The sequence below is a fragment of the Lutra lutra genome, chromosome 6 (assembly GCF_902655055.1).
Source record: "Lutra lutra chromosome 6, mLutLut1.2, whole genome shotgun sequence".
Taxonomy (NCBI): domain Eukaryota; kingdom Metazoa; phylum Chordata; class Mammalia; order Carnivora; family Mustelidae; genus Lutra; species Lutra lutra.
Window position 1 is genome coordinate 42,690,185 of NC_062283.1, and position 27,694 is coordinate 42,717,878.

The 27,694-nt window shown below is 35.8% G+C and overlaps 1 pseudogene; it reads left to right on the forward strand.

Moving 5' to 3' along the window:
* Positions 1-22,090: 22,090 nt before the first annotated feature.
* On the forward strand, positions 22,091-22,994 carry LOC125101752 (3-beta-hydroxysteroid-Delta(8),Delta(7)-isomerase-like; annotated as a pseudogene).
* The last annotated feature ends 4,700 nt before the right edge of the window (positions 22,995-27,694 follow it).

Consider the following 27,694-nt stretch of genomic DNA (forward strand, 5'->3'; position numbering starts at 1 on the left):
GTCCCACATCGGGCTCCTTGTTCTGTGGGGAGCCTGCTTCTCCCTCTGCCTCTGCCTGCCACTCTGTCTGCCTGTGCTCGCTCTCTCTCTCTCTAAAAAGAGAAAAAAAAACAAAAACAAAAACAAAAAACATGGAGACAAACACACAGAAGTATCTTTGCCCTTGATCTTATTTCACTCTGAGGAAACATAGAAAACTAGGATATGTGACATGGAAGTGAACATACTTTATAAAGGAAATAAAAATGGCACTTAAACAGTATGCTGTGTTTTTGTATAAATTGTCTTATTTAAAAGCAACAAAGATTTTTGTATGATAACTGACAGAAATTCAAGTACAAATAACACTAACAGGCAGGGATCTATTTAGTTTGTGTACCTAACAAGATCAAAAGGGTAATGGATAGAGACACTGGTAGGTATAAGAGTACAGTGATGGTCCCAGGAATATATGCTGCTTTAAATATTTTTCTGGTGTGTTTTACTCCCCTTGAGTCAGGCTTTAATCAAATGGTAGGAACAATGCTCATCCACAACTCTAGGATTTTACTGTCTTTTGAGAATAACCATATCCTTAAAAAGTGCCACTTTCCCAAGAGTGTACAAATAAATGAACTGATGTTTTCCCTATTTCCAGCTGAACTAATAAGAGGTTGAGAAAAGGTCTATAGAAAATACAAAACTCAAAATTAATGAGGTATACACAACATGCTAGCCAGAATAATACCCTACATAAATACTATTATTCCCATTATGTCAGTGTAGTGAGAATGGAATGGAATCTCCCAAAATGTATGTTCACAAGCCAACTGCCAGAAGTATATGGTGTGGGTAAGACCAAAAACACATTGTCAATAAAGAAAGATGGGATGAAAGTAATAGGTAGAAATAAACACTGCAGGCACTATTCATAATTAGTTTAAGAGAATGAAACAGACTTCTAAGTGACATTACAAATGTCTGCCTCACATAGTGCCTCATATGCCCAGGATATCACGTGATCTCTCTTTGTAGCTTAGAGAATTTAGAGATGATACTTCTGAGTAAAATATGTGTTATTAGAGCAATGTGGTAAAATATTTACTACACAAAATACCTAAATAAAACTACTACTACAGCATCTTCCTTCCAAAACTGTTGTCAACTAACACATTGCTAATAAGGAATTACCCCAATCCAATATTGAATAACAGACTCAGTTTTAGAGTTAGGATTGTTAGCAGAGATAGTTAACTGCCCACCAATAAGTTATACTTCCCCATGCAGCATATCATAATTCTACCAAAAATTAGATTTCAAGTTCTGTGGTTTTTAGAATTTTTGAAACCAGGTGTGGCTTTTTGAAACCTTAGTACATGGTAGAAGTAATATGTGTACTTCTAGGCCTAGCTTAAAATAATATCCCAAGTTCCCCAATTCTTTTTATTATACGTTTTTATCTTTCAGATGCCTAGAATGAAATCAGCCTCCAAGACAACTTCAGAAAAGGCTTTGTTCAAAATGACAGAGCCATTGTCTGTCAGACTTCTTTAATTATTTCATGAAGGAGGAAAACCTACTGAACTGTTTACCATATAAAGCAAGACTAGAAATAGATTCATATCACTTTAAGCCATTTAAAGTTCCACATGTTATGAATGGAATCAATGTATTATTCAAACAAATAACTAGTAATCTGACAGCAGTTAGATTACTTTAAACAATGCAGTCATAGATCAAAAGAGAAAAGTTACTGCAAAAATGACAAGATGAAGAGAGTATTCAGAAGAATCCTGCCAATAGTGGGAAAGATCCTTAAATCTGCATTTTCAACTTCAATCCATACTCAGATATCTAGTCTTGTTCCCAGAGGGAAACAATGATCTACTCCATTTTTTTTTCCCACTGAATTAAATAGGGGAAAATTTAGAGTGAGAATTTGGGAGTGTTTTGTTTGTTTGTTTGTTTGTTTTTTCTCACCTCCAGTTCTTCTGAAACCTATATTTTCTCCTCCAGCCTTGGTCCATGATTTGATTCCTAAATCATCTGCTTCATTTGTTCTTGATTCTAAAACCTGTGTTAGCAGAAGGACTCTAAAACAGCTGGAGCTTAAACTCAAATTGTATAATTCACTTCTACCTTTCTACTTGGAGTAATGCATTCAAAATACAAATACCAAGAATGCCTATCATGTTACTTCTGCTTTCAGATACAACTAGGCATTCTACTACTAGACAGCTGATGGAGGCTTTTATGATTTCCAATGTTAATCGGTTCATTTCATCACCATTGATTCCTTGCCTACAGGATCCCGTCCTGTCACTCAAAGTAATCTTCCCCGTATGGCATTATTCTTCACATATTTTCTTCTAATTTCTAGCTCTGTAGCTCAGGCTTCAAATTATATCAATCTATATATCATCTATCCACATGTATATAAATCTTAGTCTCCAAGGGAACTTATAAAAATGGTCAATATGAGGAAAGGCCTTATTAATGAAATAAAATAACCTCTATGTGTAGAGAAAATTTCAGTTTGCAAAGTCACATAGAATATCTTTACTATAGTAACTACTTTCTTGTTTGCATACATTTGGCTGTTTGTCTAGAATATTCAAACATAGATCAGGGTTTTCCCAAAGGATGTTTCCAATCTTCATGCCATTCTCTAAAGTTCCTTTTGGCTGTCAGTTGGAACTCTAATAACTACTGTGTTCAACTTTGTCAAGCTTCAAAATAAAATAGCCAGTTGTTTTACTAGCAGAGTAGGCAGAAGAATTAGAATTCAGGACAAGCAAGCTATGGTGAACCATAGGCAAGTCTGAAGAGACAAAGGAAAGGTAAGGTTTTGTAAGGTTTGGAGGGAATGGAGGAGGGTGGCTTTGAACAGAAGTTCATTGGAGAAGAACAAGAGCTTAAGGTTGTGGCAGTTTCACACTCACTGCAAGTGGTGGTTAGTGCGTTAGGGCATGGAGGGATATTCCTTCTTTAAAAGCAGAGATAAATTTCTTTTGTGAAACATGTTCTTACTTGTCCAAATAATTCCTATCTTTCCTTTCCCCGCTAGCCACGCAGCCTGCTGTGAGCAGCACATGCAAGTGAAATGCCCCTTCAGGGCTTCCTGACTCCATCTTAAATGAGGTTTCCTTTATTATTTTCGTAACTTTAAAAATAATTTTAATTCCCTTACAATATAACTTCTGTAGCTTAGCAGTTATATTGATGCTATTCTCATTTATATATGGTGAATTAATTTATCCCTGCTTTCAATCTTGGGGTCACAGTCTTGGAAGGTAGATTTAGAACTATAAATTGCTTAAACTACATATGTAATCACATTGGTATGCTGATCCTAATATTATATTCTGACTATGGTGATGAAAATGCACTCACAAATGCCTTTTAGTAGATATATTTAAAGGCACAGACATGTTATCCTAAGGTCCAAGAGTTATTGCATAATGAGGATGGCTTTAAGATGAACTGACTTCTATTTTTTCCCATCTGTATTCTCTATAGAATAAGAGTTAATGCTAATAATTATCTATACATTTTTTTTAAAAGATTTATTTATTTTGAGAGAGCAAGAGAAGGAGAACATGAATAAGAGGGCCAGAGGGAGAGGGAGAGAAAATCCCAAGCAGACTCCTTGCTGAGGGGGAGCCTGACACAAGGTTCCATCTTAGGACCCTGAGATCACTACCTAAGCTGAAACTAACAATTGGATGCTTAACCTACTGCACCACCCAGGCACCCCTCTATCAATTTTTTAAAGGAGTTAAAATTTTTTAAATATTTTCTGAATATTACTTTTATTATGAATATTTAGATTTACAAGCTTACTGATAAAAAAAGGTTTCACACTATGAGGGGTTTCCATGCAGGGAATTTTCCCTCTCCAGTGTTCTTAGAAATAAAATTCTCCCTTCCAAGTACTAACCAGGCCTGACCCTGCTTAGCTCCCGAGATCAGATGAGATTGGTTGCATTCTGGGTCGTATGGCTATAGATAATTATCATGGGATCTCTCTGATATGAGGAATTTGAGAGGTAGGGTGGGAGGTCGTAGGGGCTAGGAAAGGAAAAAAAATGAAACAGGATGGGACCTGGGAGGAAGACAAACCATAAGAGACTCTTAATCTCAGGAAACAGACTAAGTGTTGCTGGGGGGTCAGGGGTCAAGATAGGGTGGCTGGGTTATGGACATTGGGGAGGGTATATACTATGGTGAGTGCTGTGGACTGTGTAAGACTGAAGATTCATAGACAGGTACCCCTGAAGCAAATAATACATTATATGTTAATAAAAAATAAAATTCTCAATTTTGTTTCCTAAATCAATAATATTTATAATCCCTAAGTCAACAATAATTATAATTCATACCAATGCATGCATGCTCAGGTGTAAGGAGGTTTGGTTATCCCAATTCAAGTTCATGGCAGTCCTTACCCTTTCATTCCCCTCTTCATTCTCTTGCTTCAGAAAAAAGAAATATCTTTGCCTCTCACTTAGGTCCTAATATACCTGTGGCTAGCTGAATATTTCAATCTCATTATTATCTAGAAGCTGAAAAGATAGATCAGGGTTGACACTGGCATTGCGTGTGGAAAAATTTTTTCAAAATGTAAAACACCGCATATATTCACTGCAAAAATTCAAAGATGCAAGTATATGTCATTCTTTTTTTTTTTAAGATTTTTATTTGTTTGTTTGAGAGAGAGAGAATTAGAGAGAGAGCATGATAAGGTGGAGTGTCAGAAGGAGAAGCAGACTCCCTGCTGAGTCCTGGGACTCAGTCCTGGCACTCCAAGATCATGACCTGAGCCGAAGGCCATCTCTTGACCAACTGAGCTACCCAGACACCCCTGCTGTTCCAGGAAATTTTCTCAATATTTTAACAGATAACTGTAAGTCCAGAATCAGTCACTTTTTCCGAAACACAAAACAAAACTTTTCATTGTTCCATGGTGTGTGTGTGTGTATTTTTTATTTATTTACATATGTATTATTGCATCAATTTACCCAAATAGTGTACATAATGACTAGGGATTTTCATACAGATTCTTCTATAAATAATGCTTTATTATTTGGAGTTCTGAGAAACAGAACTGAATAACAGAAATATTATTTTTAGTACTTTTTATTTTCACTTATGTATACAAAGACAAAAATACATATAAAACAAAAATAGATTTTAGTAACTTAGATGTCATCAGTCCTTACAAAATGATTCAATATTTCAAAAAGTTATGACTTTCCTAAACAACTCTTTAAATATAGCCAGACATCTGTTGCCTAAATGAGTTGCTAACATTTTTTGGATAAGGATATTTCCCAGCAAGCTATTCTGCTTTGAATTTTTTGATTCTGAGCAAGATGAAATGGATCATAGATATCCCAGTGTACTCTCAGCAAACCTCGGTTTTAAGTTTCTCCTTATGCCGGAAATGAGGAGAAAGACATTATATGTTTTACTACCATCTTAATTTTCTTCAAATGGAAGACATTTCTTCTTAGAGAGGCATAGCTGAGAGGGGTCTTCCACCTTTTGTAATACTCTAACTCCAGACACTGTGAATTCAAGAAATATCTTCAAGAAAAATTAGCTTTCTATTACCCAGAAAATAAGTTCAAATAAAATTTCATCAAGTATGTATTTACCAATCACCTAACAAATACAACTCCCTTGCTTCCTAAGCACTGACTGTAATTTATTTTCCATGAGAAATATAAATTACTTTATAAATGGTTTCAAGGGCGCCTGGGTGGCTCAGTGGGTTAAGCCGCTGCCTTCAGCTCAGGTCATGATCTCAGGGTCCTGGGATCGAGTCCCGCATCGGGCTCTCTGCTCAGCAAGAAGCCTGCTTCCCTCTCTCTCTCTGCCTGCCTCTCTGTCTACTTGTGATCTCTCTCTGTCAAATAAATAAATAAAATCTTTAAAAAAAAAATAAAGAAATAAATAAATGGTTTCAAAAATATGTAAGTATGCATGGACACCTACACCAAAACAACAGGCTTATTTTTTCCTAAATCCAATTAAAAAATCTTTATCTGTTCTTACTGATCTAAACTACAGTTTTCTTCGATAATAATAATACAGTGTATATTGCAGTTATTTGTTTTTTAAAATCAATATTTAAATAAAAGAACATTTGGTAATGTATAAATTAATTATCCCAAACCTCTGTATTCTCATAGTGTGTATATGTGTGTGTGTGTGTGTGTGTGTGTATGTATATGTATGTATATGAGCTAAGACATATTTATATGGTCTATTTGTACGGTAGTATTATTGGGATATATACACACACATATATATATATGTATATGTATCAATAATATTTATAATCCCTAAGTCAACAATAATTATAATTCCCATACAAATAGACCATATAAATAAGTCTTAGCTCATTCAAGTTGCTATGGCAAAATACCACAGACTTGGTAGCTTACATGCAGCAGAAATTTTGTTTCCTCATACTTCCAGGGGCTGGAAAATCCAAGACCAAAGTGCCCACATGGTCATGTTATGACGAGGGCCCATTTCTTAGTTCATAGGCTATGCCTTCTCACTGTATCTTCACATGGTAAATGGGGAATGGGATCTATATTGGGCCTCCTTTATATGAACATTTCATATAAATTTGTGATTAAACCAAGGGAAAACTACTCTACTGACAAAACCATTAAAATGAACATACCAATGAATGATTCCAATTACAACTTTTTCTCATATAGCTATTTATAGAATTTTATGTATTTCAATATATGGATGATGTACTTTCAAAATAGAGGGTACATTTCATTACACTAATGAGACATAATGTTTTATTGGTGTTATTTGTTTGAAGAAGCTCTATATTCAATTTAAGAGAAAAAAAGATGAATGTTGCAACTATATTGCTACTAGTAGCCTAATATATTGAACCTTTGTATAAGAATATATTCATAAAAATAAGTTTCAATGATGTGAGGAATTTTTTTTAAAGATTTTTTTAATTTATTTGACAGACAGATCACAAGTAGGCAGAGAGGCAGGCAGAGAGAGAGAGGAGGAGGAGGCAGGCTCCCTGCTGGGCAGAGAGCCCGATGCAGGACTCGATTCCAGGACCCTGAGATCATGACCTGAACCAAAGGCAGAAGCTTTAACCACTGAGCCACCCAGGCACCCCTGATGTGAGGAATTTTAAGAGAGCAATCAGTACAATATAAAAGTACTTGTTTTCCTTATTCAAATGGCAAAAGATTTTGTACTTGAAGGAAAATTAATGTATCTTGAAAAATATGGTACTTAATTGAGGCACAAACTGAATATATTTTAAAAAGATGTCAATGCACGAAAGCACTTTTTCTGTATGGGGTTCTAATTTATTAGTGATAACTTGGTATTTTAAGATTTAATATTCAATGAACTTGAATGTTTATGTGTTAATGAATTTTTGCCTTCGAAAGTGTCTTTTGATAAAAGCAAACTTAGTAAATTTTAAATTGAGAAATAGAAATCATTGTATCATCATGGGTCTTATCTCTTTTAGATAAAAGCAAAATTCTAGTATTTAAAAAAATCCAATTGCAATGCATTTATTTGCAAAAAAATCAAGAATTTAATAACTACTTATTAAATATCATATAACTGGAAAATGCATGTAAACTAATTCAGTCTCAAATTGATGCACTGGAATATCACATACCCTTTTTTAGTCATTTTATTGAAAACTTTATTTGATTTTCAATTATTGGCTTACTGTAGTGTTTCTTTTGGTGAAATGAGATATCTAAATTATATTAGAGTATTTCCAAAAAAGATCATGTAGAACTAAGATCAATGGCCATTGATAATCTGTATTCAGCATTAAAAAAAAGGACTGATGACAGATACAAACACTGGACTCCATAATATATTTTTTGTTAGCCCCAAATGAGACATGAATTTGTGTTACAGGACAAGTTCATCAACAACACTTACTGTTTTTACACTGCTCTAAGTTCTTTACATATATTAGCACATTACATGTTCAAAACAAGACCTGTGTGGTAGATACTCTCATAGTCTCATTTTTATAGAATAGAAACTGAGGCAGGAAAAAGAATAGTAACTTGTTAAAGATCACAGGCCATTTATTGCTGGAACTGGGGATCAAATTGAGTAGTCTGGAACCTGAGCCTAGGCTCTTCATCTTTATGCTATCCTACCTGCAAAGAGCATAGGTCCTGCTCAAATTGGCAAACCTCATCTCTTGTCCTAGAATCAGAGGGCTTAAGAGTAGTGCAAGTCACATTTCTCATAATTTTCCCAACAAATATTTTATTTTCTCCCAACCTCTATCAATTTTTGCCTCTCATTGTATTTTTGTTTGTGCGTTTTTTAAAAGAGGCTTACCTTTCTCTGATTATTTCATTTTGTTCCCGAAAACTAACTCCAAATGACCCAAGAACTCTCTTCACTCTCCCACACAGAAAACAAAAAGTCCTGGAGACCTTTTAACTTTTCTCTATTTCAACTATCATTGATCCAGCATAGTAGAAGCAAGAAGACAAGTGAGAATTTATGTTATCATTGCAATCATTTGTCACCTTTTGAAAACATCTGAAAAAGCATTTAGAGATGTCATGAAGAAACGTTACTTCTGAAAAGATAAAAATGGTGCCAAATAGCCCAAGGGCAAATTCACAGCTTGATAAAGATAAAGGTAGTATGTTTCAAACACTTTGAGTGTGAGAGAGAAGAAATTATGACATACATTTAATTAAATCTGGGAAGGGGGCACATTTTGTGAAGGAATTTAGTAATTATTCAAAATAATTTTAAAGTATCCATTTTAAGGGTAGAGAGACTGACTCAAAATTTAAAATTACTTCTGATGACAAAATACATTTTTTTCCTATGGAAACCTGCAGTAAATTCAGTTAAATTTAATAAACTTCTTTGCCTATTTGTTTCTTATATAATGACTGGAAATTCTGCCTGCCACCAATTACAACATGTGAACAAGGACAAAACACTTTGAGAGACTATCAGAAGCAGGATGAAGATTGAATTTTTAATATCTTTTATCTTTTAATTTTGTTTAATAGAGGACTATATAAATGCTGGAGAAGAAACAAACATTGTCAAATTTAATTGGTTTCATATGCACTCATTCTATGTCTTTTTTTGGTTCAGTATGTAAAGGAAAATAATGGATACTTTAAAATTTTTTGGATAATTAGTAATTTCCCTCATAGAAAAAAAAAATAGAACTCGCAGGTCAAGCAGAATCTACTCTTTCCTTGAAATTAAGATAACTTAGAGTTGCATCATTATTTGTTGCCCTATAAACGTTCAGTTCCAACTCAAGAGGTCTACATTTTAGGAGAATCACTTAAATTGCAGCAACACCTGTCCTGAGTTCACTGACTGTCCTACATGGCAGTTTAATATATAGAATATGGTCCTTCTTTTTAATTACCTCCAAATTTATTCCCTTTTTAATTTGAGAGAGAGCATGAGCGAGGAGAAGGTCAGAGGGAGAAGCAGACTCCCCATGGAGCTGGGAGCCCAATGCGGGACTCGATCCGGGGACTCCGGGACCATGACCTGAGCCGAAGGCAGTCGTCCAACCAACTGAGCCACCCAGGCGTCCCTCCCTTTTTAATTTATTAAATTAAAAAAAATGAAAGAGCTTTCAATGGCCAAGGCTGGAATAATTTGAGAAATAAAACAAAGTACAAATAAATATACATGAGTCCATAATGATATAGCTGAATGATTGAATAAATGAATGGGGAAAATAGACAAGTCTCCATGCCAAAAAATTCTAAATTATTTATGAAGATATTCCATACTCAAAATAGTGGGGCATAATTTCCCACTACCTCAGTGTGGCTCTACATAGTGACTTCCTTCCAAAGAGGATACTATATAAGGAGGGAAGATGGACTTTACAGTGGAGAAATCTGAAAGGCAATACACCACTCACGTAATAAGCATAAGTATGAACAATGATAAGTCATGATGGTGGTATGTACCATTGATACAATGAGAATGACCATTTACCTCTGTAGTCTTCACCAAAATTTATAACCTCAATCTAATCATGAGGAAAAATGAGAAAATCTTAAATGAAAAATATTTTATAAAACACTTGACAACAAAAACAAAAACAAAAACATAATAGAAAAGTCTGAGAAACTGTCACAGCCAAGAAGTGCATAAGGACACATGAAAACTAAACGTAATGTAACATCCTAACTGGGATCTTGGAACATGATCATCAAGATACTAAGGACAAAAAGGACATTAGGTAAAAGCTAAATAAATATCAATAAAGTATATGCTTCAGTTAACAATAAGGTGTCAATAAATATTGGTTCATTAATTGTTACAAATGTATTATACTAGTAAGGTAGTGATAATGGTTTATATGGGAAGTGCCTCACTTTGTTTTACAATTTTTCTGTAAAGCTGAAAGATTTCTAAAATGAAAAATATTAAAACAAATAACAGTTCTCAAGTACTTCTGATTATAGATGCTGATGTCTTGCTTGAAGAAAACGAAAACAATAACGTGAAAAATAAATCAGAAACTTCAAAGTAGGTATTACAACTTCGGGTCTCTAAAAATCTCAATAACAGAATTTATTCTTAAGGTATTATATGAATGGAAATTCAAATCAGCGATCTTTGATACAGATAGCAAGAGCAAGAGGGAGAGGCGAGGATGGCAAAAGAATAATTAAAAATCTTCTAAAAAGCAGCGGCTTCTGAGTGGCTCAGTGGGTTAAGTCTCTGCCTTTGGTTTGGGTCATGATCTCAGGGTCCTGGGCTCAAGCCCCACATTGGGCTCCCTGCTCAGCAGGGGGCCTGGTCCCCCCTCCCCCTCCGCCTGCCTCTCTGCAGACTTGTGATCGCTGTCTGTCCACTGTCAAATAAATCTCTCTCTGTGTGTCAAATAAATAAATAAAATCTTTAAAAAAAATCTTTTAAAAAACAAAAGGTGCTTTAACTGGCAAATCCTATCAAACAACTAAAAAGTAAGTAATACAAATGTTTGAAATATTTTTCAAAAAAACTTTATCAGTGGGTTTTATCCTACAAATGTAAGATTGGTTAAACATTTGAGAATCAATTAACATAAAATGCCAAATTGATGGGAAAAGGACAAAAAACACATTATCATCCCAACAAATGTATGAAAAATATTTGACCAAATCTATTACTCAAAAAAGGAATAAAAGGGAAATTTCTCTATCTGTTAAAGAAAATCCATAAAAAAAATTATCAGCTAATATTATACTTGATAATAAAAGACTGAATGCTTTTTTTCCCTAAGGTCAGACACAATTAACAAACCCTATCTCAACTTAGAAAAAAAAAAAAGAATAAAGACACAGCTTACCAACATCAAGAACAAAGGAGGGCATATTATACACATTCCACAGACATTAAAAGGATAAAATGTGACAAATGTGAAAAGTTCTGTGCAAACAAATATCATAACTTAGATAAACTGGTCTATTCCTAAAAGACCAAACTCCCAAAATCACTCAAAGAGAAATAGATAGCACAGCTAGTCTAAAAAAGGAATTGAATTTGTATGAAAAACTTTCCAAAAAAGAAAACTTCATGCCCTATGGCTTTACTGGTAAATTCACCAGCTATTTGAGAGAGAAACAATAGTAATTCTACATGATTTCCAACATAAAAAAACAACCCTTATGTTTAGAATTTCAAGAGCCCAAATATGATATAAAATTTGATTATAACTTCATTTATCCCATGGCATTCTTGAGTACCAACTCAGTACAAACATTTGGCTAAAATGTTTTTATATTCCCTGAAATTATTGTTAGCTCCGGGATTTAATAATCCTTGAGATATTTGGATATTTTGCTTTTCCTAGTCTACAGTTGCCTTGGAAACTAACTACAGATTGTATTGGAAATGACTACAAAGAACATTCAACAATTACTGGGTGTAGTGTTAGAGCAGGCTTTCTTCAAGGGTACACAGACTTCATTCACAGCTCTGTGCCAGTGACACAGACCTGTGTGAGAGGCCACGACTATATATGGTGGCAGTTAGATTAAATTTATTTTCCAAAGGCATGGATACCTTGTACTTTTCTCAGTTTATGCAAATTTTGTGGTAGCTCTGTGAATGGGTTGCCTGTTGATTTCTTTCCTAAGAGCTCTATGATTAATTAACCATATCTAAAGTACACAGTCTGTAAACTGCTTGCTGAGTTTCATTTAGCAAGCTTACTCCGTTGCTTATTATATTAACCTTATACACATTGAAATTGATCAGATAAATACAGTGAATGGACTCAAGTGTCTCAGTTTCTTTCTGTTTCTGCTGGCATCAGAGACTTTTTATGACAACAAGCTTTATCTCCTATATTCCCAACTTGGGGGGGAAAAACTCTACAAGGATTATTTTTATAAGATTCTGGCATTTCTCTACCAATTTTTCTTAATAGCATGAGGAAAGGGAGTTTTTTGGGGTTGTCCAAGGGGGTGTAGCTTAGGACAGATGTAACTCAGAATTCTAGGTTCTTTTTTTTTTTTTTTTTTAAGATTTTATTTATTTATTTGACAGAGAGAGATCACAAGCAGGCAGAGAGGCAGGCAGAGAGAGAGGAGGAAGCAGACTCCCTGCTTCGAGCAGAGAGCCCGACGCGGGGCTCGATCCCAAGACCCTGAGATCATGACCTGAGCCGAAGGCAGCGGCTTAACCCACTGAGCCACCCAGGCGCCCCAGAATTCTAGGTTCTTAAAGTTGAATCACCACATACTTTATTAATTGGTCTGTGTTAGCATATATATTGATCACAGAATATTTTTCTCGGTAAGTACAAGGTCTCAGATAATTAGAAGATATTGCATAGTCTTATTTTTTTCTCTCTGAAAATTATGTGCTTTTGTTTTTTTTTAACTCCAGGCTGGGGTGGCTATGTCATTGTTTTTTTATTACATCTTAACACAATAACCGCTTCCAAGTATCTTACATTTTTCTATTTTCTGCTGCCTAGCTGCTATGACTATATCGACTATCGACTTCTTAATTACAGTCCTTGTTTAATTAATAAGTGATAGAAACAAGTTATAATAACAATAATAATTAATAACAATACATTAAAATGTTACTAAGAAATTCACAAAACTTAAGAAATTTTGAAGGAAGATTGTGATTATCATTGTCTTAGGCAAAACTGGATTGGAGTCCTTCTGGATTTCTATAATCAGGAAATGACTCTTTACAAGCATCATCTGGTCCACTTGTCTTTGAAGTTTTCTGTCTTCCACTGAGATGTCCCTATCACTTATTTATTTCCACTTGTAATTATGTATCAATATTAATCATGTGGAATTATATATAAGCATTCAGGGTCAAAGCTGAAAGTAGAATCATTGCATTTGGTCAGCTGGACTTTCTACACAAGCCCAGATCCATTTCAAAGCACTTACCTTCTTGGCATTTCTGTATTTCAAAACCAGTCATGTAGAAATCTTTATATCTGCCACATGCTCTATGCCAGCCTATAGCCCATTTCAGACCTTCTACCTAGACACAGCCCTCAACCAGTGATGCTCCATTCTCCCCACGGCACAGTAGAATTGCCAGAGAAAGAGTCCCATGCATAGCCACTTTTCTCATATGCTTTCATAAACAAGCTCAGGTTTTTAACAGTGTCTTTCCTAGAGACCCCATGTCCATGATTTTAAATCATAATTTCACCTAAATCTAATCCTCTTAACTTTTTTTTTAACCAGTATTTCCAAGTCTAGTAGGCCTTTTACTCCTTCCCATATCATGTTTTATTTTATATTTCCCTTTATATAAGCATTCTCTGATTATAGTGAAACTTTGTACTTGATTATTATATTAAACATTACTGTTAAAGTTAGTGGTGTGATCTTATTAATTTAGTTAAACCACTTCATAAAGAAATGTTATTTTGTGATATTCATTATGGGAGTTTTTAGCTAGCTGTCTCACACTGCTATCTCTGTTGTTCATAATCACATTAGTGTCTTCATATTACATTAGTGTCTTCATATTATGTTATATCTCAGAACTTCAGATGTGGGAAATGGGTACAGGCATATTCTTCATCTACTAGAAACCCAGTGTATCTTTATTTTTTAATATTTTATTAATTTATTTGACAGAGAGAAGGAGAGAATACAAGCAGGGGAGCAGCAGAGGGAGAGGGAGAAGCAGCCTTCCCACCGAGCAGGGAGCCTGAAGTGGGACTTGAGCCCAGGACCCTGTCATCATGACCTGAGCTGAAGGTAGACACTTAAGGACTGAGGCACCCAGTGTATCTTAACACTATACCTCCTGGGGCTCCGTTTTGGAAGACCAAGTTTTATATCCCTTCTGAACGCCAAAGTATTTCCATATACTTCAATGATATTTCTCCAGGGCCAGGGGATTTTAATCAGGAACAGAATAAGATTTTATACAAATTTTCTTAAAGATATTACTAAATATACCAGAGTTTTGGTTTTTGAAGCACAAATAGCAATAGTATGACACTGTTATTCTCTACCATTATAGCAGCTACAACCTTACCCTGAAATACTGGATATCATGGGGTAGTATTAATTATAGCAATGAAAAACATATCCATATACGTGTGTGTGTGTGTGTGTGTGTGTGTGTGTGTGTGTATGCTATAATTTGCACAGTTCTCATTTCAGGATATGAGATGAGCATTTTCAAAAATATATCTTTTATTTATAGTATTTTGGCAAAACTTTAAATAATCCTTCTGGATATTATAGCCAGAAACCTGAACTGACTATTCAAGGCAAGTTTCTAATGCCAAGATTGGTCCAAAAATATAAGTTTCACCTTTAAAAGAATATAATTTTTGAAGAAATTTAATTATATTTTAGTACACGTGTTACAATTTTAAACATTCTATTTATCCATTATAACATTGAAGACCCAATAAATGCCATCCTTCTTCCCCTCCCAGTTTCTATAAGAAATAAAACACTTAACACTAAAAAATGTAGAAACAAAATGGAAGTTCTATTTCTGATGTAAAGCATATTGGAGAATTTGGCTTAGGTGTGAAAGCCAAGGGGACTCGCTAACCATTTACTGTCTAGACCTGCAGACAGCCTACTAGAGAATAGATGGAGTGAACAAAATAGGTATTTTTCCCCTAGGTCATTGCCTCTAATGGGCTGAATTTTGATTTTTCTATTTTCCTAAATCCAGAAACATAAATAAGTGCTACCACCATCACGATGTAACTTAGCCTACCCCTAAGTATGGGAAGAGTAAAAGGATTTGGTCAAACAGCTAAAGATGAGTCTCAAAGAGAGAGTTTCTCCTCTTTGAGGGGGAAAGAATAGTGTGGTAGCTCTGTAATATGTTAACTTGCTATGCTGAACTCTTTTACTTCTCAAAATTTCCTACTGCATTTCTTATAAGGGTGAGACACAAGAAAGAATCATGAGATTATGAGTGTAGAGGGAAGCAAAAGTCATTTTGTAACTCACACACACTGTCGTTAACCTACTGACTCATGTCCTTGACTTAAAGCAGTGACTAAGCCTGCACGTGCACCTCCCCATACATCCTCCTTCAGCTTTCCCACCACTGAATCAGGAGTGAGTGATGTGCACTGGGTATTATATACAAGTGATGAATCAGTAAATTCTACTCCTGAAACCAATACTACACTATCTGTTAACTAACTAGAGTTTAAATAAAAACTAAAATAAATAAATAAATAAATAAAGAGTGAGCAGTCAGTTCTGTGATGAAGGGTTCTGGTTCCTATAGGATATGGTAGTCATCAAGGTCAGAAACAACAAAACTGACACAAGTTTTACTTCTTTTTTTTTTGTGGGGTTCCAGTTCATGCATGTGCATCCATCCTGCATTTGATCCACTCTACTCTATATTCATCTTTACTTCCTGATGGCCTACACTGTGGATTTGAAGATCCAGCAACAGATGCAGAATCAAGAGTCTTTCAAAGACAGTTTAACAAGCGCCTAAAGCTTTTTTTTTTTTTTCAGATTTTATTTATTTACTTATTTGACAGACAGAGATCACAAGTAGGCAGAGAGGCAGGCAGAGAGAGAGGATGAAGCAACCTTCCTACTGAGCAGAGAGCTTGATGCGGGACTCAATCCCAAGACCCTGGGATCATGACCTGAGCCAAAGGCAGAGGTTTTAACCCACTGAATCACTCAGGTGTCCCGCGCCTAAAGTTTCTTAAGATCAATTATTTGTAAGGAATTGTACTAAGAATTTTTCTTTTTTATCATTTCTAAATCTCTGCCTGTTCAACTCTTTGGGTTACACCTTAAACTGATGTTTGACCAGAAATACGTAGGTAGGGTAACAGCAGTCTATCAATCTCCAGTCTTCATGACTATGTTCACATTTTACAAACTGTTTTCCCTTTGTATATATCCACAGAACTGCTTTTAAGCAGTGGATTTTTTTGTCTTCAGGGATTAAACAACAAAAGAGATATATCTACTATAAGGACATGTTGAACCCCAACATGAAATCTCATCCCCTATTTTATTTCAGGTCCCCAAAGAAATCTATTTGCATTTCCTAATCACCTGTTTTATCTACAATGAAAAGAACATAATCACAAATACACTCCAATAATCAAATGTTATAGCCATGTCAAAAATAACATGAAAGTAATAGAGAAGCCACACATTTAATTTATACACTTCATTATCAAAGTTCCGGGGAGAAATCAAGGTCACCTTGCAAGTCAAAACCCAAGGACTGAGAAGAATTAAAAGATAAAAATCAAAGTATTTTGATTCTGTGAGTTAAAAATTCTAAAGGAATTGAAATCACAATTCTTAATTTTGATTTTAATTAATTTGATTAAATTTGATTTTAATTAAAAATCAAAAACCTTAATTCTGTTCAATCTTAACCTGAAGACTTTTTGCAATTTCTTCCGCATTGCCCACTAGGTACATAACTATGTGTCCTTCAGGATCTCAAAAGTTGAATTGGTTCAGTGCTGTTTCTCTGATGCAGCTCATTTTGTGTAAGTAGTATAGTATACTAGGAAACACAATAGTAACCCCCAACTTCATGCTCACCGATTGTTCTTGGAGTGCAACTTAATACCTAGTCATTTAGAAGTTATTCCAGGCTATTTTATTTTCCTATCATACAATATTAAGTATTGTCTGAGATGAACGCAGAGATTTAGTGGTAACTGAAAAGAAGAGTGAAATGGAGAACTCAGTTCTTTTCTTTTTCCTTTTTTTTTTTAATAGACTGTTTTTTTTAAAAGCACTGTTAGGTTCACAACAAAACTGAGCAGAGAGTACAGAGAATTCCATGTAACTCCTTTCCCTACTTGATAATGGATGCATTACATTGATGATATAATGTTAACATGTAAAGATTTGCCCTTGCTGCAGGACACCCTGCAGTCTTTGCTGGTACATCTACAAGGAAAGAAATGGGCAATAAAACCCCAAAAATCCAAGGCCCAGGCACTGCCATAAGATTTTGGATGTCTGGTAGGATAAGACACATGTCACAAAAGTTGTGATTGATAATATGCAAGCTTATCCAACCTTTAAGAATGTGAAATAAGTATAAGCCTGCCTAGGAATTTCGGGCTTTTGGAAGACTTTTAATACCCACTGGCATAAAGTCTCCATCTCTCTTACCACCTGGTAAAGAAGGAGTACTGTCATGAGCACGCTGTGAAGGTGTATACATGAGTTGTGTCTTTCCACAATGTCAGCTTTATTCAATCATAAAACAAAGTTATCTTTTTTTGCTAAATTCGAAAGCAGGTTCAGGATTCTAAACTCAGTGACAATTCACCATGTGATTAAACTTGGCTTCTTACACAGCACACAGAGCAGGACAGAAGAGGAGCCACACAACAAACAAGATAACAGAGGGTGCAGGAAGTTAACGAATTAAATGCCAAGTCAGACTATGGACATGCAGTTGAGATAAGGGTTGGGTCTGTTTGGCCCTTACTGCCACTTATGTTCCAGCAGGGAAGGACCTTGATTCTGTTGGGAGATCAATCAGGCAAAGCCTTCAGTAGCAGCTGCCTTTTTTAAGTGGTCAGACAGACAGGGTCAGGTCTGAAGAGTCTGACTGTTTGTTGCCAAAAATCCTCCCCTTTTTAAAGGGATTTAATCAGTTTTGGGTCTCTGCAGACCTTCTCTGGTTCTGTTCATTATCAGTTCTGGGGTGTCAGCCGATGTTGGTCCTGGTGATATCTCCTACCTGCAGTACCTTAACTGTTTGCGTCATTGTTTGACACAGGCTCCTGCTTGAACTGAGGGACTCTGTTGTGCTCTATAGGCACATGTGAGATGAAGGATCAGAGCAATGGCCACCTTTGAGAAGGCAAAAATACTAATGAAATAGATTTAAGCTGCGGACTCTCCTAAGCTACCATTTGACTTAGATGTGCTTTGACTGCAGAAAGTATGATTTGGGCACTGTGGCAAAAACAACTAAAGGGGAGAGTACCCCTGGGATTTTGGTTCCAGCTCCAGAAGGGGGCAAAAACCTGACATAACTGGGTAGAATAATAGCTCCTACCTGTATACACAGCATACCTCTAGATAGAGTCTCTCACACAGCACCCAGGGCAGCAGTGGGCTGAGCTCAACCTGGGCTGGCTGGTGATAACGCTTAAGTCCTGACCATTAAAGCAGCCAATTAAATTGTTAATGGGTAAAACCACTTTGGGTGTGTGAACTAAAATACTATTCCAGGTTTTAATATATTTGAATGTTCAACTAGTGCAGCCTGTTGCTCCATATGCCAGACTAGGGGCCCTTTCCCAGACACACAATACTGCAAAGGTATGGAAATCGTGATAAACAACTATTGGCTCAACTCTCTTGGTAAATCAACACACTATCCTGCTGAGAACACCAAGCCCCATACACCCAGAAAAAGGATTATCTACTGGAATTTGCAATGGGACACCCTACTGGGATGGGTGAATTAATTTGCACCTCTGGGTGGGGGGAACTACTCAATCTCCACTGGGATCCCACTGTCTTCCTGCAAGCCAGATCTATTGAAACACACTATGTACGCTATGGAACATGTGCAGTTGAAGGAGGAACAGATGGGGTCCTGGTGTGGCATATCTCACCCCATGCCATCTCCTTACACCTGACGGTGCTGTCCCTACACCCAACTCATATGGTATATACAACTTGGTCAGATTACTAAAGCTATCAACTTCCTTCTCTTCAAGGCTGGGGTTGGGGGGAAACATTCTATTTTGAATTATCACCTGACTTCTATCTTTGTTACCTCCACTGGCTTAGAGGACATTATAACACATGTAAAATCCCTTATTAATTCACCCAGCAAGTCTTAAATGATAGCCAACAAAGTCCCTCCTTGTTGAACACTGAAATGTTTCTGATGCGAAAAGCTGTCCTCCAAAATAAAATGGCCTTCAACTTTATTACTGCTTCACAAGGAAACACTTGCACCATTATCCAAACAGAATGTGTTCATACTTGATGAGTCTGCTAATGAATCATCTTTATTAAGTCATATGGACACAAATGAATGCCCTGAGTGATCCAACCCCCAGCCTAAGGGATTTAATAAATCAAGGGCTTGGATCCTAGGGCTCATGGTGGGAGAAGTTGTCAGTGATTTGGGGAACTATTGTCTTAATCTTTGTTTTCTCTTGCATGTGCCTGCTTTGCTGCTGTGGCATCTGCCTCCAATGCAGGCAGACACAGCCTCCAAATGCGCTACCATTCTGCTAATGCTGACTGCTCAGGAACCACTACAGAAAAAAGAAACATGATTTTATAAGAGCCGGTCCTGAAGAATGGAGTGTTGGAGAACATCATCAAAAGGCCGTTAACTACTGACTGACCCATGACCTGAACCTAGGTACTCAGAGCCTCTTTATCCCCTTCTCCTTGGAACATGGGTTCTGCTTACCTTCCCCACACCTAGAGGCTGCTTCAAGGACATAGCCTGAGATAGTGGTATAGTGTAGAGAACACCTGTATGCTATTTGTGACTAAACCCATGTAAGGTCTCTTTATAAACTTTTAGGAGACAGTGGACAGGTGTGGGTATCCTTTTGCCTTGCTGCCACCCAAGACAAGCCTTGCACACACATTTTCTTTGCTTACTAGAACTGTTACCTACCAACAGAGTGGCCTGTGCCTTTCTTTGGTCTCACCCTTCCCTCTGAGTACAGGGGCAAGTTTCTGATTATACTAGGGAAACTCCCAGAAGAATTACTACTAATCAACACTACTCTACCTCCTGAATGAAGCAATGCCACAATAGATATCTCCAAGATTCAATGATAAAATAATAAAATATACTGTTTAAAAAAATTCCTTTTTCTTGTATTTGGCAAAAAACAAGATTAAAGTTCATTGAATAAACAAGTTTAAAACCAAATAATTCTTAACTGAAGAACTCACACATGCCTATACAATTTTTCTTCCTTACAACAACCCAGCAAGGAAGTTATTTTTATTTACCAAACGTTACACATGGAAGAAACAGAGCCTTGATAAGGTTAAATAAGTTATCCAAGGTCACACGGCCAGGAAGTGCTAGAAGCAGTATTTAATTGTGGGCCATCTGCCACCAGGGTGTGACCCTTAAACCAATATTTTATACAACTTCATGAATAAAAATGATTCCTTGAGAAAAGATCAAATAAATTGGGACATTTAGATTCTGGTATAGATTATAACTCATTATCTACAAAAACTCCAAGTTGTGACATATCCTTTGACAGACTTTAACATCAGTTCTGAGAAATTACTTGTACCAGACTATGCATCTGCATAGATTAAGGAAAACATACATTTTATTGACATTTTCAAAATGGTACTGTTTTTAAAACTATTGCAAATTGTTAGGCCAGAAATCAATGATGTATTAAGAGTGTTAAAGCAGGCAGTGTTACAAGCTCTTAAAAAGGACCAACACTATTGTTAGTAGATAAATTATGCAAGCTTGGTCATGTACATCTGTTGATTTGCCAGATAGCTAATTAAAATGCATTAAAGCCATTATGCTGTTTAAAGGCACATTTTGTGATTTCATAAAATGTCATTTATCTACTTTAAACCATACTTGTTTTGATCTGCTGCACAAAAATCACGAAAGGCACAGATTTGGCATATAAATGTACCTCCAAAGAAGAAGTATGTGTTTCTCTTGACCTTAGTTTCAATGGAATATAATCTATTTTGATGACATTATAGTGGACAAAAAAATGTCATGCCTAATACATGGATTTTGATTCTTTATTATGAGTAATTTTTAAATATTTAATTTATTATATTTAATTACATTCAATCGAACAAAAGCAAATGGCAAAAGACAGAAGAGTTCTCGGTCCTCCTTTTCAGAGAAGTGATGTCCACTTCATTAAACAAAGAATAACTATCATGTTAAGAAGACCAGTAATACAGTTGCTATTATTTTTATTCCCAGATTAAATTTAAATGGAAAAATACATTTGGATACTGAATTGACAATCTCATGGACTATCTCATTGCTTTGTTATCATTTTGAAATCAACTGCAGCCCTTTACAATCCCATCTACAAAATCAAGGAGAAAAATTTGGTAACAATTTACAGGCACTCTTTCCCATAGAATTCTGGTGCAATATTGGGATGCAGCAGATGGTATGAAGACTTTTTTTTTTTTAATGTATAATACAGTTGTAAGGTTTACATTAAATTTCAGGATTTTTTAGGTGTGTCAATCATGTCAGTGCTGCAGGTACCAGTGATTATCAAAGGCAGTTTTCAGTGTTCACTGTAGCCTTCTAATTTCCTGAAAGCAACAGTGGTTTTCCATGAACATTTTTCTTCCAAACTTCCCTTTGCGGATTAATTTAACTTATAGTACAGCTATCTATCTATCTGTCTATCTATCTATCATGTTTATCATCATCATCATCTACGTAAAACTATTAGTCATTTTTAGCATACAACTAAGTGGCATTAATTATATTCACAATCTATTTCAGATATAGTCATTACCACTATATTTATAGTTTTATCACCCCAAACAGAAGCTCCATGACCCCATTTTCCTCTTTCTTGCATCCATTAGCCTACAAAGACATGATCACTGACACCAGACCCTGGCATCCATACTGGCCTCGGCACCTGAGCTGGACAACTTTATGCCTAATGACTGCCCCACTCAGCATCTCCTGGTTAGCTTCTTCTCCATCTCTGGGGTCTTGGCTGTAACCACATGGCTGTTATAACTGTTATTGTTATAACTGTTGTGGTCCCCTTAGGGACTTAGTAGCTACTGTCCCTGTGCTGGTTTGCAAGATGTGGGTTCATTCACATGGTGACTGAGGGCTGGTTCAGCCTCTACCACAAACACTCTCTTGGAGACTAAGCTTTCTTTCTTTTTTCATTTTTTTAAAAATTAAATTTAATTAATTTATTTGACATAGATAGTGAGACAGCACAAGCAGAGGGAACTGCAGAAGAAGCTGGTGCCGTGCTAAGCAGACAACCCAAAATGGGGCTCAATCCCAGGACCCTGGGATCATAACTTGAGCCAACTGCAGGCTCTTAAGTGACTAAGTCACCCAGGAGCCCCAAGACCAAGCTTTCTTCTCCCAACTTTGGAAAGCCTGTGCTACAGGAGACAGCTGATACAGTCTGAGTGACAACTTCACATATGCATGGAGACCATTACAGCTTGCCTATGGAGATCACTTAGCCTATGGGTGATGACTGCCTTTCTCCACTAGCAGTCCCTCTGTTTTGTCTTACAGCCTGTGGTCTCTGTGGATCAGATCTACAGGGATGTGCTCTATTTCCTGACAGAGCACTAGGACGGATTCCAGCATGGGGGAGTTGGGCTGCCCACTCTACTTCTGGTTTTACTTTGTCTTCATGAGTGCCCTTGGCTGGAATTCTCATGCTTAATTTTCTAAAACAGCTCACTCTTGTCTAGAATGTGAAAGATGCTGAAGCCACAAAAACCAAGAGGAAGAAGAATTAATAAGTAATAGGCTGGGCTTGAACACTGGCTGATGAGGAACACTCCACCAGCCAGAAAAGTCCAGTTCTTACTCCCACAGGTTGGAAGGACAAAGCAAGTTGATCTGTCAAACTCAGGCTGAAAGAGTGAGCAACCAGAAGGGCAGAGGGAGGAGCAGGAAAGGAGCTGTGTGTGGAGCTACCACCAAGAGCCACTGGGACAAAGATACAGCAGAATCTAAGAAGTCCATGATGGTGACAATTTTAAAAGCAGGTTATAGGGGTGCCTGTGGCGTAGTGGGTTAATTGTCTGCTTTCGGCTCAGGTCATAATCCCAGGATCCTGGGCTCAAGTGCCACATCCAGCTCCCTGATCAGTGGGAAACTTACCTCTCCCTCTCCTTTTGTTCCTCAACCTCTCCTTCACCCCCCTCATGAGTCTTTCTGTCAAATAAATAAATAAAATCTTAAATAAATAAATAAATAAAATCTTAAATAAATAAATAAATTGATTAAATCAGGAAATAAAAGTTCTTGACAACCCCTCCCCCAAAAGAGAGAAGAAAACTCCGTGACCACCAAACAGTAACACCTCTTTCCCTCTGACCCTGGCAATCTCTAACCTATTTTCTGTCTCTAAGAATTTACCTTTCTACATATCACATGTAAGTGAAATCATATATTTGTCTTTTTGTTTCTGGCTTATTTATTTTAGCCTAGTATTTTCAGGTTCATCCCTGAAATAATTTTTTATGAATAAATAATATTTTATAGCATGCATATACCACACTGTTTGTTTATCATTCATCTGTTAATGAATTTTGTAATGTTACCTTTTGACTATTATGAATAATGCTACAATGAACACTGATATACAAGTATTTATTTGAGTTTCTGATTTAAATTATGTTGGGTATATGCCCAGCAGTGGAATAACTGGATCATATGATAATTCAATGTTTAGCTCTTGGAGGAAGCATCAGACTGTTTTCCATGGGGCCTGTACTATTCACATTAAGAGTACAAGGGTTACAATTTGTCCAGAACCTCACCAATACTTGTTGCTTTCTGTTTTTTTAAATTTTATTTAATAGTCATTCCAGTAGGTATAAGTGATAACTCACTTATCTGATTTAAAATATCTTTTTGAGTGATTACTGGACATTTGTTTATTTTATTATTTTTTAAAAATTTTAGTTATTTATTTGACAGAGAGAGACACAGCAAGAGAGGTAACACAAGCAGGGGGAGTGGGACAAGGAGAAGCAGGCTTCCCGTGGAGCAGGAAGCCAGATCCAGGGTTGGATCCCAGAACCCTGGTATCATGACCTGAGCCAAAGGCAGCAGCTTAAGGACTGAGCCACCCAGGTGCCCCTGGCCATTTGTTTATGATTTTTGTAGGAATATCTGTTTAAGCCATTTGATTATTTTTAAATAGGGTTTTTCTTCTTTTTGAATTATAAGAGTTCTTTTTTAGTAAGTTAATAGTATTTATTAGTACTATTAATATATTCTAGATAGTAAACCATTATTAAATATATGATTTGCAAATATTTCTCCCATTCTGTAAGTTGTCTTTTCACTTTCTTAATAATGTCTTTTGATATCCAAATTTATATTTTGATAAAGTCCAATATATCTATATTTTTTTCTTTTCTTCCATTTGTTTTGGTATCATATCTAAAAATTCATTGCTAAAGCTGAGTCACTAAGATTTACTCCTACATTAGATTAGCTCTCATACTTATACCATTGATCTATTTTGAGTTATTTTTTTCTGTATGTGTTAGATAGATATCAATTGCATTCTTTTGCATGGAAATTCAGTTCTCCTAATACCTTTTGTTGAAGAAACTGTTCTTTCCCCATGTGTGAGCTTGTCATTCTTACTAGAAATCAGCTGCCCATAGATACATGTGTTTATTTCTGAACTCTCAATTCCATCCTATTGCTCTTGCCTTATGCAAATACCATGTTCTTTTAAGTAGTTTTGGATGGTGTTTTGAAATCAGGAAAAGAAAATCTTCCAGATTTTTTTCAAAATTGATTTGGTTATTTGAGGTCCCTTGCAAATCTACATGAATTTGAGGATTGGCTTTTTCATTTCTACAAATGAAAGTTTTGAAATATGATAGGGATTGCATTGAATGTGTAGATTATTTTAGGTAGTATTGACATCATAACAATGTTAAGTATATCTGTGTATGAACTCAGGATGTCTTTCAATTTATTTAGATCTTCTTTCATCATTGTTTTGTAATCTTCACATCAACTGAGTTGATCATGTATTTTTTCCCCTTCTATTAATATGATTACATTGATTTGTTTTTGTTGAACCACCATTGTATTGCTGGGATAAAACCCACTTGTTAATGGTGTATAATCCTTTCCATGTACTGTGGGATTGGTTTTGCTAGTATTTTATTTAAAATTTCTACATCTATTCTCAAAAGACAGATTGGTCTGTGATTTTATTTTGTTGCAATGTCTTTATCTGGCTTTATTTTCAAGGTAATGGGAAACTCAAGAAATGAGTTTGGAAATGTTTTATCATCTTCTATTTCTTTGAGGAGTTTGAAAAGAATTGGTGTTAATTCTTCTTTGAATGTGTGTTAGAAGTTTCTCATCCTGAACTTTTATTTGTTGTGATGAAATTCTTTAAGTACCTCATTCCTTATACTTGCATCTTATGATATTTAGGGTGTTTTATTTCATGTTATTTGGTTTTCCTTTTTCTGACTGATGCATAACGCAGTGGCTCCTACTTGACCAAGAGTAAGTTGATGTATTGTAACTGTAGAAATCATTAAAAGATAGAAATAATAGTAACACTGTATTTATATAAACCCAAGGGGTACCTGGATGGCTCAGTTAAGCATCTGCCTTTGGCTCAGGTCATAATCCCAGGAGTACCAGGGGTTAAACCCCACTTCAGGCTCCCTGATGAGCAGAGCATGCTTCTCCCTCCCTCTCCTTCTGTCTCCCCATCACTGCTCATTCTCTCTCTCACTCAGTCTCTCAAGTAAATAAATAAAATCTTAAAATAAATAAATAATTAAACTAGAACTTTTTCTATAAGAAGTCATTTGGCTCTCAATTTTAAACAAGTGAAATTATAAGTAGAGAAGCCACTTCTACTTTCACCTGAAAGTTTTAGGAGACCACTGTTACATGTGGACTTTTTAAACATAGAAGTAAAATATGTTACACTTAGCTGTTTAATCAGGTTTGTATTACCACCACCTAACGCTTTGTTTTTAAAAAAAAGTTCCACTAATTATCTTTAATGAATGGCAGTGATGTAATTAGTTGTCACATTATTTATTAATGAAATAGGAAAATAAAGATTAGTGCGTTATCTACAAATTAACAAAACTCCAAGTTTTTTTATCATAATTAAAAAAAACCTCACCTATCATATTTTAAGGCACAAAATATAATTAATTCAACACATGTTCTCTCAAGATATATGACTGATTTATATAAAAAAATAGAATTTCTGCTGTATGGGAAAGAAACTGTCCTTAAAACATAAAATGCAAATTTAAAACTTTAATTCTACTGAGAAAACAATTTAATCAAAAGCTGAGGCAATTTTTCAGCAATATCTGATTGATACATTTAGTGGTAGACAGGTTTGAACACAACCAAGTGCAGAGTTTCAAATGATGGCATGATATTTGATTTTTTGCTCTCTCAATTTTTGATTCTGTATTCCTCTGTGTATGTTTCCTTATTAGTTACTCTTTCCACATGGTAGATCTGGACAACTCAAATGTACATTCTTTTTATGTCTTTACATCTGGCACTTGTATGAGATGAAAAAAGGCACAAGTGATAAGACATTATGGCCACATGGAAAAGAAGGTCCATAAATACATGTCTGAAAGAGACAGAAGATCTGGAGGTAAAGGTTGAAGTGAATAGCAAATCCTTCAAATGTTTTATCCTTATGGAATATTCAGGGAAATCAAGAAAGGTCTTGATTCTGAGGCTGGAACAATTGTGTAAGTGTCCCCTAAATTCACAATATTTGTTCTCTCAGGCCCCTCTGGTGTTTGTGCCAAAGACATGCTCAAAACCCAGCTTTCCATAATAGCCAGCTGAGGTAGGGAGAGTGCCATGGACAGCATAAATTCCTTATTCTCAGTATGGAGAAAAATCTGAGTATAAGATCTTCATTTTAGTTAGTCTGTGTTTTTGTTTAGCATCATGTTAAGATATTCCTTTGTCTTTAGGCCGACTAGAGATAAAGGTCTAGAAGGATGAGACCTAGTGAAATTGAGTTACACAAGGAAGATGGATAAATTTTGAGTCTAGAAAAGAAAAACAATCTTGAAATTATGTGGACTCAGTATCGATCATTATAGGAAAAAATGGAATGAGAACAAAACTGAGTGCTAGGGTTTTTATTTAGTCGTATAACAGCATATATGTGAGCATGCTATCCTCTTTATCACATAAAATACCCAGTAAACTTAATATGAGTGTCTAAACTCTGGAGTGAACTTAATTATGAAGAGATTTTTATGTTTATTAATTATTTTAAGCTATTTATGATAAATTAAGAGGTTATTCATAAGAGGACTATCACATCTGAATTTATTTTGGCTATCCTGATGCAATAGGATGGATTCCACCCCAACAGGTTTGAATGCTAAGACTAATGATTATCCACATGCACACGTGGACACACACACACACATGCACACACACACACAAG